Here is a 21417-nt window from a genome sequence, read left to right as displayed (position 1 = left end):
CTGTTGATTTGCTCATCTTATATTCCAAGATGATATGCAAAGCAGTTTTGTTTTTTTTAAGGACTATGCCCTGATTAATTCAACTTGAAATGGTTTCCACTCAAATCTGTGTCTTACTCTGCCATTTACTAGATATTGCTCTGAAATTTATCATGGTTCTCCCAAAGGGATTTTGAAAGGCCACTGTGTGCATGCCTTTGTCTCCAAGCAGAGTGTCATTACTAAGTACTGGGGGCACTGTAGCAAGAATCATTTGTTAGGGACAGATGAAGCCATTATGCATAACCTATAACGTGCCCTCATCATCAACTGAGCACTAGTTGTATAAATTACTTTTACTGAGTTCAGTATATATTTTATTAGTGCTGTTCCTGTTCTATTGCACAGAATGTATATTGCTAACCTATTAAGTAAAATCACTTATAGATGTAAATTTTTATGATTTTTTAAATGTTAATGTATGGCTTGTTAAATGTTAAAGTGGTAAATAGCTCCTAGAAGCTCATATATACTAAATTCTATTTTGTAGCTCTCAGCATTTAAAGAAAGAATTTATAAGATATTTGTCAAGCTAAGATTTTTATAAAATTGCTGCTTTTAATATATGATTGTACAAAAGAAATTTGTATAATTAGAAGATAATACAAATGCTATATTAAATGGCCACTGTCATAAAGTAACAAATAACCTCTTGCTAGTAGATTAAGGTAGAAAAATATTATGAAATGTAAGAATTACAAATTTAGCTACTGCTGCAAACTGAGAATAATTTTCCAGGTCATTGTACCAAATTTATGCTCTTCTGTTTAGGGATGATTACAGTTCCTACTTATTTAAATATTTATTGTATAAAAGTGATTTTGGTGTTGTTGTTTTCATTTTTTGCCATGCCATGTGGCTTGTGGGATCTTAGTTCCCTGACCAGGAATTGAACCCACACTCTCAGCAGTGAAAGCACAGAGTCCTAACCTCTGGATAACCAGGGAATTCCAAGCAGTGATTTACTGATCCATTTTGGCTCTTATTACTGCCTGTGTTACTCATAAGATAGAAGCTAGAGTACCATAATTATAGAATGAATGAAATCAAAGATCAGAGCAATTTTTGATGTCAAAACTTTTGTCATCATTGAAGATTTGACATTAGATTTAACTCTAGATCCTTTTAGAATATGACTGTCTAGATTCCCACTATTGAATTACGTTCATGAGACCTGAGGTCCAAGAATAGGTATATTTTAAAAGTGACCCAGATGAACATGACATGCTCACTCTGTTAATATTTCTAATCTATCTAGTTTATAATTTATAAAAGGAAAACCAGTATCCAAAAGTTTAAAGAATGTAGTCAGTTTTAAAGATCTAGTAAGAATTAAAGCTGAGATAAAAAATATAATGACTTCCTATTGTACCCACCAGGTGAAAAACAGAACATTCTTCAATCAAAGCCATAACAGGTGTATCAACAGAGTGAGCATCCGCCTGCTCCCAGCCCATGGATGCTTCCCACAGTGACGTTAATGAACAGAGACAAGATAACACTCTTATTATGTAACTACTTGTTAGATTACTAGGACTTTAGCAATAACACCACAAACGTATTTTTTTGTCAGCTGAGCCATAATGCCACAAATGGATTCTTTACCAGCTGAGACACTGAGGAAACCTAAGAACACTGGAGTAGGTAGCCTATCCCTTCTCCAGCAGATCTTCCTGACCCAGGAATCAAACTGGGGTCTCCTGCACTGCAGGCAGATTCTTTACCAGCTAAGCTACCAGGGAAGCCCACCACAAACTGGGTGGCTGAAGTAACAGAAATGTATTGACGTGGAGTTCTGGAGGCTAGAAATTCAAAGTCCAGGTGTTAGCAGTGTTGCTTTCTTCTGATGACTATAAGGGAGAATCTGTTCCATGCCTCAGTTGTAGCTTATGACAGTTTGCTGACTATCTTTGATGTTCTTTGGCTTCAGATGCAGTAGTCTGTTTCTGTCTTCATGTTCACATGGCATTTTCCCTGTATGCTTGTCTGCTTCTGGGTCCAAACCTCCCCGTATAATAAGATTACTTATACTCAATATACTCAATTACTTATACTAAATATACTCAATTAGGGCCCACCCTAATAACAACATTTAACCTGCTTTTCAATACCATATTTCCAAATAAGGTCATATTCTGAATTACTGGGTTAGGAATTCAACTTATCTTTTATGGGGGACAAATTCAATACATAATTATCTTCACGGAGGCCAGAGGAGAAGGAGCAGCTCAGCAGACTCAGAAGTTCTCTCCCAAACAAAGGCTCACCCCTTACATTATGTTCAAATTATTACTTTCATAACATCATCCTTATTTTGAGGTAGCAACCCTTCAAAACTTCATCGCAGTTCTTTCCCAAGGAGGGAGTGATTAGAACCCTGCAGTTCTTTCACTAATTACTGTTTAATTTACACTTTAAAAAATAATACCATTAGTGTAATATGGAAATTTAATTACCTGGGTAATGAGTAGTCAAACTTAAAAGAAACTTTCAAACTTCTTTTATAAAAGGACTAATATGTGCTTTTCTCCCATTATTTGTGTGGTTGTTTTCTAGTTAATACTTATTCTCCATGAAGTCTCAATCTCTAAATTTTGCCCAAAATTCACTAATTCAATTTATGTATTTCTACAATTTAAGTGATTCTACTTCTGCTTTTATGACTACACCAAAGCCTTTGACTGTGTGGATCACAACAAACTGGAAAATTCTTCAAGAGATGGGAAAGCCAGACCACCTGACCTGCCTCCTGAGAAATTTGTATGTAGGTCAAGAAGCAACAGTTAGAACTGAACATGAAACAACAGACTGGTTCCAAATTGGGAAAGAAGTACATCAAGTCTGTATATTGTCACTCTGCTTATTTAACTTATATGCAGTGTACATCATGAGAAATGCCAGGCTGGATGAAGTACAAGCTGGAATCAAGATTACCAGGAGAAATATCAATAACCTAAGATACACAAAAGACACCACCCTTATGGTAGAAAATAAGAGGAACTAAAAAGCCTCTTGATGAAAGTGAAAGATGAGAATGAAAAAGCTGGCTTAAAATTCAACATTCAGAAAACTAAGATCATGGCATCTGGTCACATCACTTCATGGCAAATAGATGGGGAAACAATGGAGACAGATTTTTTTTTTTTTTTTTTTTTTTGGACTCCAAAATCACTGCAGATGGTGACTGCAGCCATGAAATTAAAAGACACTTACTCCTTGGAAGAAAAGTTATGACCAACCTAGACAGCATATTAAAAAGCAGATATATTACTTTGCCAGCAAAGTTCCATATAGTCAAAGCTATGTTTTTTTTTTTTCCAGTAGTCATGTATGGACGTGAGAGTTGGACTATAAAGAAAGCTGAATGCCAAAGAATGATGCTTTTGAACTGTGGTGTTGAAGAAGACTCTTGAGAGTCCCTTGGACTACAAAGAGATCCAACTAGTCTATCTTAAAGGAAATCAGTCCTGAATATTGGAAGGACTGATGTTGAAGCTAAAACTCCAATACTTTGGCCACCTGATGCAAAGAACTGACTCATTTGAAAAGATCCTGATGCTGGGAAAGATTGAAGGCAGGAGGAGAAGGGGATGACAGAGGATGAAATGGTTGGATGGCATCACTGACTCAATGGACATGAGTTTGAGTAAGCTCCGGGAGTTGGTGATGGACAGGGAAGCCTGGCGTGCTGCAATCCAAGGGGTCACACACAACTGAGCTACTGAACTGAACTGAACTGACAGGTTGACACATACCTAACACTTATGCTTCTCACTTTTGCTGTATAATTGTCTTGCTTTCTGAACATGTTGTCTTTCTATTAAAAACACACTACTGTTTTTACCTTGTAGAGTAGAAATTTATTGGTTTTTTCATCAAGATATATCATGTCTGTCTTGGAATTTGTTTTCTTCCAGCTTCACATATTTGGTTCCCTCAAATAATGCCATGTTCTCACTTGATTCTACTCAAGAAAACCACAAAGGATTGGCCCAGGATTTTTCATCATGATTAACTAGAGCTCTTCCCCTGGACTTTTGAACTTGACACCAAGTATTCTGTCATTGGTATTTCGTCAGTGACAAAAGTTTTACCTTGAGATCTATCAATGGCAGTGTGTTTCTCAATGTTATTTAGGAAAGTTTCACTGAAAATAATAGAAAATTAAGAGAAATTAAATTAAGAGAATTTAAATAACAATAAAAATTCATTATTATGACATAATGCAACCCTAAGATATATTAAAGCACCAACTCAATGAAATCTTCACAATCATTTCCATTCTTTTACCCTTGATGCTGACTTCTGCTCTGAGCTTGCCATAAAATGGCTGTACCGGTTCAGGGCAACTTACTCAGGAACTATACTCTTCAGAAGCAGAAACAAATCATTTTCTCCTCTGGATTTAGTTTTAAAGATAAGGAAAACTTTTTAGAATGACCCAGCCGATTTTTATCACATTGTCTAGAATATATAATCATCCCATGCCTAAATTAATGACTGTCAAAGGAATTAATGCTATCATAGTTGGCTGAAGGCCAATCAGAATTAATTTACTAGAGTTGAGAATAGAGCATTTCTCCTAATATTCTTGGGCATGCAAAAGAGAACATATACATCATGAAATCAGGATTGTTAACAAATAAGAAAAAGAATAAATGTTGAGTAGATTATTAAAATGCTGTTATTTCTTCAATATAGAGAAAACATATATGTTAAAACAGTGCAGCCACTGCAGATAGAGAATGATCCAGCAGTTTTGAGGATCATCCTTCCAACTCAACTTAAAGTCTAGCTACTTTTCTTTTTGTTCCAAAAAATGTTTGATATTGTTATTTATGCATCATTGGATTCTCTGAATATGTGAATGATTATTTTTGCCTTTAAAAAAGATTTGTTACCTGTAACAAAATTAATATATTTTATCATACTGTAGCCTTATTGATGTGATATTTGTATTTGTCAAGGCTGGAAGTTTTCTACCCATTTTTGTTAGAAGGAAGGCTTTACACCTTCCTCCAATTTAATTACCCCCAAATAAATCCAAATACACCTTGAAATATGCAGATCATTTCTTCAGACTATCTCATGAACATATTTCTAGCTTTACTATAAAACAACCATGATTTTTTTTACCATTTTCAAATGTGATAATCTTACCAATGTACTTATTATTATTAATTTAGAAAAGTTGTTGGTAAGTCATATAAGAATCATTATCTTTTATCCAAAGGAGAACATGACCCAAATAACCACAACCTCTACTGAATATTTTCATTTCATTCTTAACTTGCTGTATTATACAATTCAGTTTTATTTTACATTTTTAACACTATGATTTATTCCTTAAATATATTTATTTTTGGCTGCACTGGGTCTTTGTGTTGATGCAGGCTTTCTTTAGTTGCAACAAGCAGGTGCTACTCTCTAGTTGTGGTGCACTGGCTTCTCATTGCAGTGGCTTCTCTAGGTGCATAGCCTCAGTAGTTGTGGTGCGTGGGCTTAGATGCTCTGTGGCATGTAGGATCTTCCTGGACCAGGGATCGAACCTGAACTCCTTGCATTGGCAGGCAGATTCTCAATGACTGGACCATCAGGAACATCTTCTTTTCTGTTTTTAATGGTCAAAATACATTATCAAAATACAGTCTTTATCAACATATATTATCAAAATTCTATTCTTCTTATAAATGGAATGAATTTGACTATATAAACTATAAGTGTTAGCCAGTTAATGGTCTCCCATTGGTCTCATTTCTTACCTGTGAACCTTCAGTAATTTACTCAGGGTTTAAGTGAAGCAAATTTTGCAAATTATGCTTATAAGCATGAAAGATTTATTGTGATCTTCTGTATGTCTACCTTAGAGTTGTGTTCTATAAAGACAGGGAAACTACTCAGATGAACAATACTTTTGACCCTTCTTTGCTCTGTGATGTACATACTTTTATTTGATTTTTTTAATGAATTTACCTTATGCAATTGATTACTATTCTAGAGAAAATGATAGGAAAGACAGAGATCATTATCAATGCCATCCTGGGATATATACCTACTCTGTCACTTCCTACTCATTAGCATAGAAATCATTTACCCTATTACTTTAACCAGATTGCTCTGCTGACTTTGGGCCCTACCATAGGGCTCTAGATATTTTCTTATTGAAATCTACCAAAATACATATAGTGAACTGTTTAAGATAAAAAGCTTATATTTTTTACTTTTTAACTGAGACTTCTATTAAAATATCCTCATATTTAATTCAGAGAAGAGGTGGAGGGTGGCCTAATGATACTTAATAGTACAAAGATTTTGGACCAGAAAGTTCTTATTGATTGTTTTATAATATTAAAAATGTTTAATATAAATTTTAAAAATAAAAAAAGGCTTAATTGCTAAATGAACAATACAATACCTATTTTTAGTAAATATATAAATAAACCATCTTGACTTATTAGGAAAAATGTCAAAATAAATAAACTGACAATCATCACAGGAAATTTAATTAATTGTAATGCTCAGATAAGGAGGAAATTTCTGAGTTAAAAAGTATCATGTCAGTAACTTCTTTTAAGCCAGAGGTCTGCAAAACCACAGTCCATCAGTCAAATTGAACCAACATCTTTTTTATTTATTAAAATACAGACATTCTACTCATTTATATATATTGTCTTTGGCTATTCTCTTGCTATAGTGGCAGAGTTAAGTTGCTACTGTGACTACATGGCCCACAAAGTCTAAAATATTTACTAACTGACCCTATTGTCTAATGATCCCTCTTGTAGGCAAACTTGTCTCAGATTCAAAATACGGTAGGACTGTTAAGTTTATGGGCTTCCCTGGTGGCTCAACAGTAAAGAATCTGTGGGTTGGACCCTGGGTAAGGGAGATTCTCTAGAGAAGGAAATGGCAACTCACTGCAGTATTCTTGCCTGTGAAATCCCATGGACCAAAGAGACTGACAGGCTACAGTCTATGGGATCACAAAAGTCAGACACAACTTAGTGACTAAACTATCACCGGTGCCATTCTTAAAGGAGTACAACCAGAAGAAGCTTGGTTTGTCAATAAAAGGAGTCTTGGACCATGTCATATACTGTTTAACCTCAGTGATTGTATGATATCTAAGCCATACAAGCCACTGTGGATATATTTCCTTGATCAGGCTAGGGTAAATAGTGTACAGGCTAATCTGATAAACATTAAATCTCTCTCTCTCTCCATTTATTGAAGATGCCATAAAAGCCAAGACAATCTGAAGTTGCAATATTAATATTCTGGAGATCAGATGCTTGTTGCTGTGTTGGCAAAGTCAAAAGAACATTATTGGAGGAGATCATTGAGAAATGTGACCACCAGTTAACCTACTAGCTGGACCTGGACAACTAGTGACACCTTCCTTCCTCCCCAGTCCTTGGAGTGTGTTCTATCCACTGTTCCCACACTAGCATATCTTTTAAGGACACAGCCTTAAGTGAGTAATGTGTTGTTGAGACACTCAGGACTGAATACATGACGAATTCCCATTAAGGTCTCTGTAAACTTTTCAGATTCTAATGTGCAGAGATCTGCTTCTGTTGAGATCACCTAAAATAGGCTGAATTCATAAATTCCCTTGCTTATTAAACCTGCTACATACCAATCCAAAGTGCTCTGTCTCTCCCTGGGGCCAGTTTTGAATTTCATCCAGGGTACCCCCAAAGTTGTGAATCAACAAATATAAGAATGTAAAACTAGCAGGTAAATCTATAGATGAGAGCATTTGTTATATAAACCTGGGTTTGTACAACTTGAGGTGAGAGATACAACTTTCATGAACGCATGGAGCCAAGGGTAAAAGTATAAGAGTAATAGTTGTAGAGAACAGCATACTTGCACCAAAAAACCAAAGCTGAAAACAGTGCAGTTTAGTATATGGGTTAACGTTCATATTGATTTCAAAGACAAACACTAACCAACAAAAGACACAGACAAAATGGCATAATTGGAGGAGGAGACAGCATTATCCTTGTAAATTCTAAGAATCTGTTACATATAGGGTGTGTACCTCACTTATTTTTGCAATGCTTCTCTTCAAGAAAAGTAATTAGCACCAGTTTTGAAAATTGAAACAATGTAATCATATATTTAGACTTCATATCTGGATGAGGGTTATTTCATGTTTAGGTTTCTATTAAGATTAAATTTAATTGACTTCAAATATTTAATAATTTTTTATGAAAAATATTCCATTCACTCAAAACATGTTTCCCAATAGAGAGCAAATGCTTGAATAATTCTAATTGTGTCAACAAAGAATCTAAGTTTTTTTTTTCAGTTCAGTTCAGTTCAGTCACTCAGTCGTGTCTGACTCTTTGTGACCCCATGAATTGCAGCACACCAGGCCTCCCTGTCCATCACCAACTCCTGGAGTTCACTCAGACTCATGTCCATCGAGTTGGGGATGCTATCCAGCCATCTCATCCTGTCGTCCCCTTCTCCTCCTGCCCCCAATCCCTCCCAGCATCAGAGTCTTTTCCAATGAGCTAAATCTTTGCATAAGGTGGCCAAAGTATTGGAGTTTCAGCTTCAGCATCAATCCTTCCAAAGGACACCAGGGCTGATCTCCTTTAGAATGGACTGGTTGGATCTCCTTGCAGTCCAAGGGACTCTCAAGAGTCTTTTCCAACACCACAGTTCAAAAGCATCAATTCTGTGCTGCTCAGCTTTCTTCAAAGTCCAACTCTCACATCCATACATGACCACTGGAAAAACCATAGCCTTTACTAGATGAACCTTTGTTGGCAAAGTAATGTCTCTGCTTTTGAATATGCTATCTAGGTTGGTCATAACTTTCTTTCCAAGGAGTAAGCGTCTTTTAATTTCATGGCTGCAATCAACATCTGCAGTGGTTTTGGAGCCCCCAAAAATAAAGTCTGTCACTCTTTCCCCATCGATTTCCCATAAAGTGACAGGACCAGATGCCATGATCTTCGTTTTCTGAATATTGAGCTTTAAGCCAACTTTTTCACTCTCCTCTTTCACTTTCATCAAGAGGCTTTTTAGTTCCTCTTCACTTTCTGCCATAAGGGTGGTATCATCTGCATATCTCAGGTTATTGATACTTCTCCCAGCAATCTTGTTTCCAGCCTGTGCTTCTTCCAGCCCAGTGTTTCTCATGATGTACTCTCCATATAAGTTAAATAAGCAGGGTGACAATATACAGCCATGATGTACTCCTTTTCCTATTTGGAACCAGTCTGTTGTTCCATGTCCAGTTCTAACTGTTGCTTCCTGACCTGCATATAGGTTTCTCAAGAGGCAAGTCAGGTGGTCTGGTATTCCCATCTTTTTCAGAATTTTCCACAGTTTATTGTGATCCACACCGTCAAAGGCTTTGGCATAGTCAATAAAGCAGAAATAGATTTTTTTTGGAACTCTCTTGCTTCTTCCATGATCCAGCAGATGTTGGCAATTTGATCTCTGGTTCCTCTGCCGTTTCTAAAACCAACTTGAACATCTGGAAGTTCACGGTTCCTGTATTGCTGAAGCCTGGCTTGGAGAATTTTGAGCATTACTTTACTAGCGTGTGAGATGAGTGCAATTGTGTGGTAGTTTGAGCAAGTTTTTTTAGATGCCATCAAAATCATGCAAAAATCATTCTTTTAGAAAGGAATAATTCTCCATTTGTATTTCCAATTTGCTATCACAGAACTAAATATATGTAACATAAGTATTTTGTAAAACAGGATATACCCTCTATTATTTTCATATTGCCTTGTGTTAAACAAGTTGTTTTTTTTTTTCTCTCTCTCTCAGAAAAATTTTTAATTTAGGTAATGTAGCAGTTTGTGATTTTGTTCAATTACTTGTAACTGGCATTAAACTGCAGTAGTTGAGACAAAACTGTCTTTTAGTTACATTAATGTAGAGAGTTCTTGGTGTTGGTTCTGCACTTTAAGATTGTCAGGAAGAAAAGCCTCTGCAGTTCTCTTGGTGTTTAATCTGAGGCTCTATCACACAGAGTCTTTGTATAATTATACTGGGTGAAGGAACTTGAGAATAAAGACAAGCTGAATTTTGGTGTCACTTAGTCACTGTAGCTCCAGAGAAACCAAAGATAGTGCTCTCCAGAAGAGATGAAATACATGTTAAAGTCAAAAGAAACTGGGATTAAATTTCATTGAGGAGATAGTTGAAGATTACCCATTCAAGAAGTTTGGTAGTAAATTAGAGAAGAACTTTCAGAAGGAATTAGGTCAAGGGAAACTATTGTGTTAAAAGGGAGAGCAGAGCATGTTTTCTGTAGAGATTTTGTGTGCTAAGAGGATCACTGAAATAACTGGCCAAGGAGTCCAGGTTGCACAGTAAAAGTGACAAAGGAGAGAGGGAATAGGTTTGAATAACATGTTCTTCAATATAATGAGACAGTAGCATAGACTTATCCCGTAATTTTCAAGAAAAGCCTTAATGAAAAGATGACTACTCTGTGGGAGAGTTGACACTCCCTTTCATAGAATTCTATACTCACTTATCTTCCCAATATAAACTTGAAGGCTACAGGATCTATAGATTAAAAGTGTTAAGACAAGCTCTTTTTTTGGACCATCCCAGATGAAAGTCAGAAGTTAACTCAATAGCTTCATTTAATATCTTATACAGAAGGATTCTCAACTTCTTGTATAAAAAGCCAAGCACATATTCCTACTACAAGTTTAATATACAACATGTCTCCCTGGTCTTGATCTTGAGAAGACTGTGTGCATTTTATAATGTCCAGGAGATCACATTTTTCACCTTCCAGAAGAAATGTAAAAAGATCTGAATTAAATGCTTTGTGAATTGAGTACCATTACTTCAGAAATTTCGAGACAATAGTGAGAGCCACCTACTGCTTTGTGCAACAGTGAACAGCTTGATTTAGATATAGTCATTATATCAGCACACATAAACAGAAAATATGTGTGTGTAAACAAGATTGGACTATAGCTCCCCACTTATTTTTCCTGTGAAAATGAAACTGGTTGGCAGCCTCACCAATAAACAGTGCTCAGTGCTATCTTACTCTTCTTGTTTGAGTTTTGGAATGCTGAGTCTTATGGTAATTGCATATTACATCTACATACTTCAAATGAGTTTATAATGGCTATTATCATCAAAAGGAATAGGAAAACAATTAACCATGATTAGCCTTTTTATGTGAAGAGTTACCTCCTTATTTTGGCATTCAGTTTGCAATCATTTTGAAATTAGCTATGAGTTTGAATAATTTTATTTATTTATTTTTGTATTACAATAGTGTAAGAACAATGAGTTTCTTAACCTTATGCATTTCGGTAAAAAGTGGAAAATGCTAGCAGTGTTTATTAAAGTATAAAACTCATTCCCCTAATTTTTTTTTAAAAAAAAAAGAGACCAAAAGAAACCGTTCAGATTTTTTTTTATAGTTTAATTTGAAACTGAACCAGTTTGAAGTATCTACGATTAAATTCATTATTGTGCTTTATATTCTCCTCCAAATGATTAATTATTGCTGCCACAGGTCACTTTCAAAGGTAAATGTTCTCTGGTAAGAGAAAAAACACATGCCTTGGTAAACACACATTGATGATACTGTTAAAATTTCAAAATATTACCCTCGATACACCGAGATATATGTATATGTTCTACACATGCAGTAAGAGTGTGGATTTTGTCACAGATTCCTAAATTTTATGGGAAAAAAGAAGCAAGATTTAAAACAATGACTGTCCACACTTCATGGCCTCATTCACTTTGCTGTTAATAGTTGCTGGATTACTGGAGTATTGACTGCCTTGCCTGTGGAATGTGTTTGAGTCCTATAAGTGATGACTGAGAGTGAAATCTCAGGAGGAAAACAGGGGCTCTGTCTGAACTTTACAGATAATAACTGTGCAGCCAACACATTCAGTTCTTACATAGAGTTTTCAGGTCCTTGGAGAGCTAGCCTTCTGCTCTGTGCTAGCCTAGATGTCTTGGAGAACTGCCAGTGGCCATGACTGGAGTAACCTCTTAGAACAGAGGATTGCAACTTTGAAGGCTTTTGGATGGTTATAAATTAAAAAGGGCTAAAGAAATTCCCTGGGGATTTATGTTTTGTTGAAAGGATGGTGGCAACACATATCCCCCATACATACACTAAAAAAAAAAGAAACAGTACCATAAAAGTTGATTTTTAAAACTTAAATCTAGATTACCGAATTGGGATTTGCTGTACATGATTCTAAGTACAGTAAACTATGTATGAATAAAAACATTCCCTTAAATTATATTCATTTGTTTACTCTGATCACTATGTCCACAGTTTCCCATCTGCCTACTCCTTTTTATTCCATATTGAAGAATTTCAGAAGCAAATTCCTTCAAATACTAGAAAGAAATTTCAACATAAATATTTCAAAGATTAAATGTCATCATCATTATTTCCTGCAAGTGGAAATCTTTGGCATAATGTATTCTCAGGCAATCTTTTCTGCTTTATTAAATGATTTCAGAGCTAGGAGAAGAGATTCCTCTTTCACTGTGATTCAATAAGACAATCTTCCTCTCAATATTTATAAACAACCAAAAAATATAGATTTATAAATAACAATGAGCTTTATTTTATATTTAATATTACAACTGTACCTTGAGATATATTTGACTTCTAATATACAATTTTGTTTCACACTTCTAACAAATAACTTTCTTAAAGAGAAGGCTTGTTTAAATGGGCCACCTTATAGGTAAGGTCTATTATTTACTGCCTTAAAACAAACTTCTGCCCTCTGCCATATGTACCTCAATTTTGTAACCGCTCAGTTGAGGTATAAGTTACGGATCACAAAATATACCAATTGCTAGTCAGGTTGGTTTGGCAAGTTATTAGAACTGTGCAGTTTTAGAACATTTTCATAACTTAAAAGTATTCCCTCGTACCTATTTTTGGTTCATCTCCTCTCATATTTCTATCCTTAGGAAACCAGTGGTCTGCTTTCAGCCTCTAAAATTACTTTTGCTAGATAGTTCATATAAATGGTATAGTACAATAACTAGTATTCTGTGTATGGTTTCTTTCACTCTGCATGATACTCAGTTCATCCATGCTGTAGCATTGTGGCAAGCAGAATAATTGCCTCACAAAAATGTCCATATCCTAATCCCTAAAAACTGTGGTCATTTTATATTACATGGAAAAAAAGGTAGCACATGGAATTAAGTTTACTAATCAACTATCCTTAAAACAAAGAGATTATCCTGGATTATCTAATGGTTCTAAGGTTAGTCACAAGGGACTTAAATGTGGAAAAGAGAGGCAGATGAGTCAGTGAAGAGATGTGAAAAAAATTTCACTGGCCATGGCTGGCTTTGAATATGGAAGGGGATCACAAATCAAGGGAGGTGAGCCATCTCCAGATGCTGGCAAAGATAAGACAGATTCTCCCCCTTAACATTCAGAAAGGAACGTAATACTTCTGTGAGTTTTAACCTAGTGCGACCCATTTCAGATTTCTCACCTCTGTAAACTGTAGGACAGTAAATTTCTATTGTTTTAAATCACTAAGTTTGCAGTGATGTGTTATAAATAGAAAAGTAATATTAACACATTACTGTTAATAATAGTAATATTAGCAGTACTTTGCTAGAGAAGGCAATGGCAACCGACTCCAGTGGGTTTTGCCTGGCAAATCCCATAGACGGAGGATCTTGGAAGGCTGCAGTCCATGGGGTCGCGAAAAATCGGACACGACTAAGCGACTTCGCTTTCACTTTTCACTTTCACGCATTGGAGAAGGAAATGGCAACCCACTCCAGTGTTCTTGCCTGGAGTATCCCAGGGACGGGGGAGCCTGGTGGGCTGCCATCTCTGGGGTCGCACAGAGTCGGACACGACTGAAGCGGCTTAGCAGCAGCAGCAGCAGTACTTCGATCCTTTAAAGTTTTTTTTTTTTTTTTAATTGAAAATAAAACACTAGCTCTACCTTTTTAATAGATCTTAAGTGTAGAATATAGTTCAGCTAAAATGTTGTTTAGCATATTTCTGGAGGTTAATATTCTCATAGAGCTAAAACTTTATTGTTTAGCAGCTCTCCGTTTGTCCCTCCCCCAGCACCTGTCAAGCCCCATTCTACTCTTTGCCTCTGTGAATTTGACTACATTATATATGTCATAAAAGTGGCATCTTACTGTGTTTGTTCTTAATGTGACTGGCTTAACTCACTTAGCATAAGGTCCTCAAGATTTCATCAATGTTGTCACATGCTTTCAGATATCTCCTTCTTCTCTAAGACAGAAAAATATTCCATTGTGTGTAGACATAGTAATTTCTTCATCCATTATCCATTAATGGACATTTTGTTTGTTTCTCTGTTTTGGCTGTTGTGGTTAGGACTGCCGCGGACATGAGTATCTTCATATCTCTTTTAGGTCATAATTTCGATTCTTTTCAATGAATACCCATAGGCAAGATTGCTGAGTCATATTGTAAGTTCTTTTTTACATTTTGGGTGGAAATTCCATACTATTTTCCATAACATTGCTTCATTTTGCTTTCCCACCAATAGTGCACAAGGGTTCTGATTTCTTCACATCCTTATCAACACTCATCTTTTTTGGATAATAACCACCCTGAGGAACATGAGATGATATCTCATTGTGGTTTTGATTTGCATTTCTCTGATGATTAGTGATTTGATGAGCATTTTTTAATGTATCTGTTGGTGTTGATATGCCTTCTTCGAAGAACTATTCCAGTTTAATTACCAGTAGTAGTTTGTTGTTAATGTATACCATATTTTGTAATATTTACCACTTGGTGAGTATTTGGATTCTTCACAATTTCAATTTTAGGCTGTTATTACTAGAGTCTGAATATTTGTGGACATGTCTTAATGTGGACATACGTTTTAGTTTCTCTTGGTTTGATACCTGTGATTGATGTTAAGTAATGCAGTAAGAATGATTCGGGCTTCCCTGCTAGCTCAACTGGTAAAGAATCTGCCTGTAATGTAGGAGACCTGGGTGCGATTCCTGGGTTGGGAAGATCCCCTGGAAAAGGGAACAGCTACCCACTCCAGTATAACTAAAAAGTTAAAAAGAAATTGTCAATCTGCTTGTCACAGAGTTGAGACCATTTTATATTTCCATCAGCAGTGTATGAGGATTAGCATGTCTCCACATCCTCACTAACACTTTATAAGTTCTCATCTTTTTTAAATAGTCATTATAGTGAGCATGTAGTGGAATCCTATTGTGATTGTTTTTACTGTAGTAAAATACACAGAATAACATATACCATTTAAACCATTTTCAAGTGTTCAGTTCAATGCAATTAAATACATTCACATTGTTTTGCAACCATCATCATCATCTTTTCATCTTCTAAAACTGAAACTCTATATCTATTAAATAATAACTTTCCATTATTTTCTTCCCCCACCCTAGTCCCTGGAATCCACCATATACTCTTAGTGTTAGTCTTGTTATGATTGGCTTATTTCACTTAGCATAACGTCCTTAAGCTTCATCCATGATGTAACATATTGCAGAACTTCTTTCCTTTTTAAGGTTGTATAATATTCCATTTTCTGTATACATAATATTTTGTTCATGCATTTATCTGTCGATAAGCACTTGAATTGCTTAAATTTTTAACTGTTGTTAATAATGCTGCTATTAACATGGCAAAACTATCTCGTTGAGGTCCTGCTTTCAGTTATTTTGAGTATATACCCATAAATGAAATAGCTAGATAATACAGTAATTTTTTTTCATAGGGTTCATGGGGTTCTCAAGGCAAGAATACTGAAGTGGTTTGCCATTCCCTCCACATTTTGTCAGAACTCTCCACCATGACCCATCTGTCTTGGGTGGCCCTACACAGCATGGCTCATAGATTCATTGAGTTGGACAAGGCTGTGGTCTATGTGATCCTGATGCTGGGAAAGATTGAAGACAGAAGGAGAAGGGAACAACAGAGGATTTGATGGTTGGATGGCATCACTGACTTGGTGGACATGAGTTTGAATAAGCTCTGGGAGTTGATGATGGACAGGGAAGCCTGGCGTGCTGCAGTCCATGGGGTCGCAAAGAGTCAGACACGACTAATTAACTGAATTGAATTGATAGTAATTCTATTTTTAATTCTTTGAGAAATTGCCATATTACTTTTCACAGCAGCTGTACCATTTTACATCCCTACGAATAGTGAACAGAGTCCTAATTTCTCCATATACTCACCCACACTTTTGTTTTATTTCAGTATTAGTAATGGAGAAGGCAATGGCACCCCACTCCAGTACTCTTGCCTGGAAAATCCATGGACAGAGGAGCCTGGTAGGCTGCAGTCCATGGGGTCGCTAGGAGTCGGACACGACTGAGCGACTTCACTTTCACTTTTCTCTTTCATGCTTTGGAGAAGGAAATGGCAACCCACTCTACTATTCTTGCCTGGAGAATCCCAGGGACGGCGGAGCCTGGGGTCCCACAGAGTCGGACATGACTGAAGCAACTAAGCAGCAGCAGCAGTTATCCTAATGGTTATGAGACAGTACCTCATTGTAGTTTTGATTTACATTTCCCTAATGGCTAGTGACATTGAGCATTTTTCAAGCACTTTTTGGTCACTTATATATCTTGTATAGATAGACATACCTATCCAAGACTTTTGTCATTTTTTTTTGTTGTTGTTGTTGTTATTGAGTTTTAGGAGTTCTTCATACATTCTGGGTATTAGTCCCTTGTCAGATATATGATTTGTCCCGTTCTGTGGGTTGCCATTTTATTCTGCTGACAGTGTCTACTGATGTACATTAAAAAAAAAAAAAAAGTTATGAAGTCCATTTTGTCTCTCTTTTTTTTTTTCTTAACATTTGTTGTCTGTTCCTTGGTGTCCAGGCCAATTTCAGAGTCATGAAGATTTTGGCCTTTGTTTTCTTTTTAGAGTTTTTTTTTTTTTTTTTTTGTCTTTGGTTTGAAATTTAGTTCCTTGACCCATATCCAGTTAATTTTTATATATGGTATTAGGTAAGAGTTCAAATTCACTCTTTTGCATATGGATATCCAATTTTTCCCAGTATCACATATTGAAAAGACCATCCTTTTCCCATTGAATGGTTTTAACACCCTTGTCAAAAATCATTTGACCAAGGATTTACTTGTGAACTTTATAATATTCCTTTGCTCTATATATCTACATTATGCCAGTACCACTATTTTGATTACCGTAGCTTTGTAGTAGATTTTGAGATAAGGGAACATGAGTCTTTCAGTTATATTCTTTTTTTTTTTTTTTTCAAGATTGTTTTGGCTATTCGGGTTCATCTTTGGAGATTCGGAAGATTTTGAATCTATAAATTGCTTTGGATAATATGAACATTTTAACAATTTTAAGTCTTCTATTATATAAACATTATTTTTGTTTTCATTTATTTATGTCTTCTTTAATTTCTTTCAGCAAAGTTTTGTTGCTTTTATTTTACGACCTTCACCTTCTGGTTAATTCCTAAGTATTTTATTCTTTTTGATTCTATTGTTAGAATCTCCTTTGTGATTCTCGTTTCAAATTGTTTCTTGTTTTTTCATGTAGAAATGTCATTGATTTTTGTGTGTTCATTTGGTATCTTGCTGTTTTACTAAATTCATTTATTAGAGCTTACATTGTTAATCATATTCTCAAGATTTTCTAAATATATCATATCATCTGCAAAGAGATAATTTCAAATTTTCATTTCCAGTTGGATATATTTTATTTCTTTTGTCTTACCTAATTTCTCTAGCTAGAACTTTAAGCGCCATGTTGATTAGAAGAGGTAGAAACAGACATCCTTGCCTTGTTCCTGATCTTAGATGAAAATCTTTCAGTCTTTCCCCATTAAGTATTATGTTCATCTTTAATTACTGCTTAAGTGTTTACGGTTGTTGTATCTTCTTGCTCTATTGAAACTTTATCAATATATGAGGCCTTTCTTTGTCTCATATAACCTTATTTTGTTAAAGTCTACTTGTTGAATATTAGTATAGCCATCTCTGCTCTCTTTCAGTTATTATTGACAGGGAGTATCTTTCTCTATCCTTTCACTTTCAATCTTTTTGTATCATTTGATCTCAAAGGAGTTGCTTGTACTGTTGGATTGGGTGATTTTATCCATTCTGCCAATTTCTGTCTTTTGATTGGAGAGCTTAATCCATTTACATTTAAAATAATTATTGATAAGGAATAAACTCTGTCATTATACTACTTGAGACACCTTATAACTTCCTCCTCACTCCTTTAGTTGCTATTTTTTGTGTTTATTTGAACTTTTTGTAGTGAAATGTTTATATTTCTTTATCTTTTCCTTTGGCATACCTTCTGTAGCTATTTTCTTTTTGATTACCACATCAATTACATTTAAATAACAGCCTAAATTCTAGTTTGAATTTATACCAGTTTAACTTCAATAACATATGAAGGTGAAAGTGAACGTGAAGTTGCTCAGTTGTGTCTGACTCTTTGCGACCCCATGGACTGTAGCTTATCAGGCTCCTCCATCCATGGGATTCTCCAGGCAAGAATATTGGAGTGGGTTGCCATTTCCTTCTCCAAGGGATCTTCCCAACCCAGGGATCGAACCCAGGTCTCCCGCATTGAAGGCAGACGCTTTAACCTCTGAGCTACCAAGGAAGCCCCCATATAAACTGAACATAAAACAAACTGTAAAAGAACAGCTCCATTCTTACCCCTTTTTGGTCGTTGGATGTCACAGAATGACATTTTTATAAGTTTATATATATATTTTCCCTTCTTTAAATGTATTAATTTCTTAAATCATGTAGAAAACAAAAAGTGATTTAGCTTTTTGTTTTATTTTATGATTGTCCATGCATTTATCTTTATTGAGATCTTTATTTCTCCATATGAATAGGTAGAATTTATGGCATTTCCCCCCCATATGTGTGTGTGTGTGTGTTAGTCGCTCAGTTGTGTCCAGCTCTTTGTGACTCTATGGACTGTAGCTATTCTGTTCATGGAATTTACCAGGCAAGAATACTGGAGCGGATTGCCATTCCTTTCTCCAGGGCATCTTCTCCACCTAGGGATCAAATTTGGATCTCCCACATTATAGCCATCTGAGCCACTAGAGAAGTTTTTTCCCTATAGTAATATAGTTTTAAGTTGTCAGACATCATTAACATAATTCATCTTGAGAGTGTATCACAGAATGATATGCCAGTTGAGTTTATATTTGCCCTCAGATTACCTCCCACTCTTTCCATCACTCTTCAGTTTTAAAAGTGGGCTTAATCCTAAAGACTGTTCCTGTAATAGCTAATCTCTGGATGAGTTTGAGAGGCTTTAGCAGGAGGTTCGGAGAAGGCAATGGCACCCCACTCCAGTACTCTTGCCTGGAGAATCCCATGGACAGAGGAGCCTGGTAGGCTGCAGTCCATGGGGTCACTAGGAGTTGGACAAGCGACTGAGCGACTTCACTTTCACTTTTCACTTTCATGCATTGGAGAAGGAAATGAACCCACTCCAGTATTCTTGCCTGGAGGATCCCAGGGCATGGGGGAGCCTGGTTGCCTGTCATCTATAGGGTCGCACAGAGTCGGACACAACTGAAGCGACTTAGCAGCAGCAGCAGCAGGTTAGAAGGTGGGAAGAAAGAAGGAGTTAAAATATTGCCCTCCTCTTTCTCTGCTTATCATGATAAGGGCTCTGTGTATTCCTTTGTTCCATTTCTCATAGACAGACTGGAGAAGGGGGGTGGGTCTCAGCTTTTGTCAGTTTCCAATTTATCTGCAGCCTTATAGTGGCCATGTCTTTCTGATGTTGATTTATGGATTATCTCAAGGTCATCTCTTCATTTTTTTTTTTTTTTTAGTATTTCTTTATTTTATTTTATTTTACTTTATTTTACTTTACAATACTGTATTGGTTTTGCCATACATCAACATGAATCTACCATGGGTGAACATGACTTCCCAATCCTGAACCTGTTCAGTGTTGAAGTACAACTAATTCTTCACATTGCATTGATTTGTTCCAAATTATTGAAGTCATTCTCCTAGTCAGATCCCAAATGATCGTTTTTGTTTTTGTTTTTGTTTTTTACTTTATTTTACTTTACAACACTGTATCGGTTTTGCCATACATCAACATGAATCCGCCACGGATGTACATGAGTTCCCAATCCTGCTGCTGCTGCTGCTAAGTCACTTCAGTCGTGTCCGACTCTTATCCTATTTGGTATTAAATTATGGATCTCTATGTCCCCCTATTTAGAAAAAAAAAATAATCCAAGAATTGATGGATTTTTCTTTAAACAACTTATTTGGACCAATTTTTTTGTTCTGGAACTGGCCTTTATCCTGTTAGTTATCACAGGGAAAAGAATTTTCATTTGTATAATTATTTTTCCTTAATTTAATTTACATGTATATTAGTATAGCATTTCAATTAAAGTCCCCTACCTTTTGTCATTATTTCTCTACTTCTCCTTTAGCTACTTCACAGTAGTGTAGAGAAAATTCATGATTTAACCTTGGGCAACAATCTGGAGTTGCAAAGATGAACAAGGAAGCTTTTATAAGACTGACACTAATTCTAATACTTGCAGTATGTCTATGCTTAACATGCTCCACAGACTCACATAGCTGATTTATTTGGAATCTTTCTGCCTCTGCTCCAGTGGCAATGAAAGAAATCATCAGTCTTGATTATATTTGAAAGGTTTTAGAAAATACAATATGTGATAAAATGTAATTTAAATATAAAACATCTCTTTCTGATTATATTTATTTCAACCACAATGAATATTAGACAAAGTAATAAAACTAATGTATCTTTAACAAACTTATACTTTCCCAGTAACTATGTTGCTCTTTTAGAAAGGGATAAAATCAAAGGCTGTGCTCTTTTTCTTCCCTGGTATAACTTTTGCAATATTAACAATATGAAATTTCCAACTATGTCCCAAAGGAACTATTTTTTTTAAAAAAAGGAAATGGTAAAGAGCTCCCCAAAGAATTTTCCCTTCATTCGACAGTTTGAAATTGTTTTCTTTCCCCATAATTAAGTATTTAATGTGTTGCTGCTATAGAAGAATCATCTTTGTGTTAATGATTCTTCAGTTCAGTTCAGTTACTCAGTTGTTTCCGACTCTTTGCGACCCCATGAACCATAACACACCATGCATCCCTGTCCATCACAACTCCCGGAGTTTATTCAAACTCATGTCCATTGAGTCGGTGATGCCATCCAACCTCCATCTCATCCTCTGTCATCCCCTTCTCCTCCTGCCCTTAATCTTTCCCAGCATCAGGGTTAATGATCCTAATTATAGATAATTTTCTATATTTTCTAGTGATAAATTAAAATTTTGGATTATTCAGCAAAAGACTGTTTATAAGTTTGAT

Source organism: Oryx dammah, unplaced genomic scaffold (assembly GCF_014754425.2).
Source record: "Oryx dammah isolate SB20612 unplaced genomic scaffold, SCBI_Odam_1.1 HiC_scaffold_27, whole genome shotgun sequence".
NCBI lineage: Eukaryota > Metazoa > Chordata > Mammalia > Artiodactyla > Bovidae > Oryx > Oryx dammah.
The sequence above is the reverse complement of the archived record's forward strand: the minus strand, read 5'-3'. Positions refer to the sequence as shown.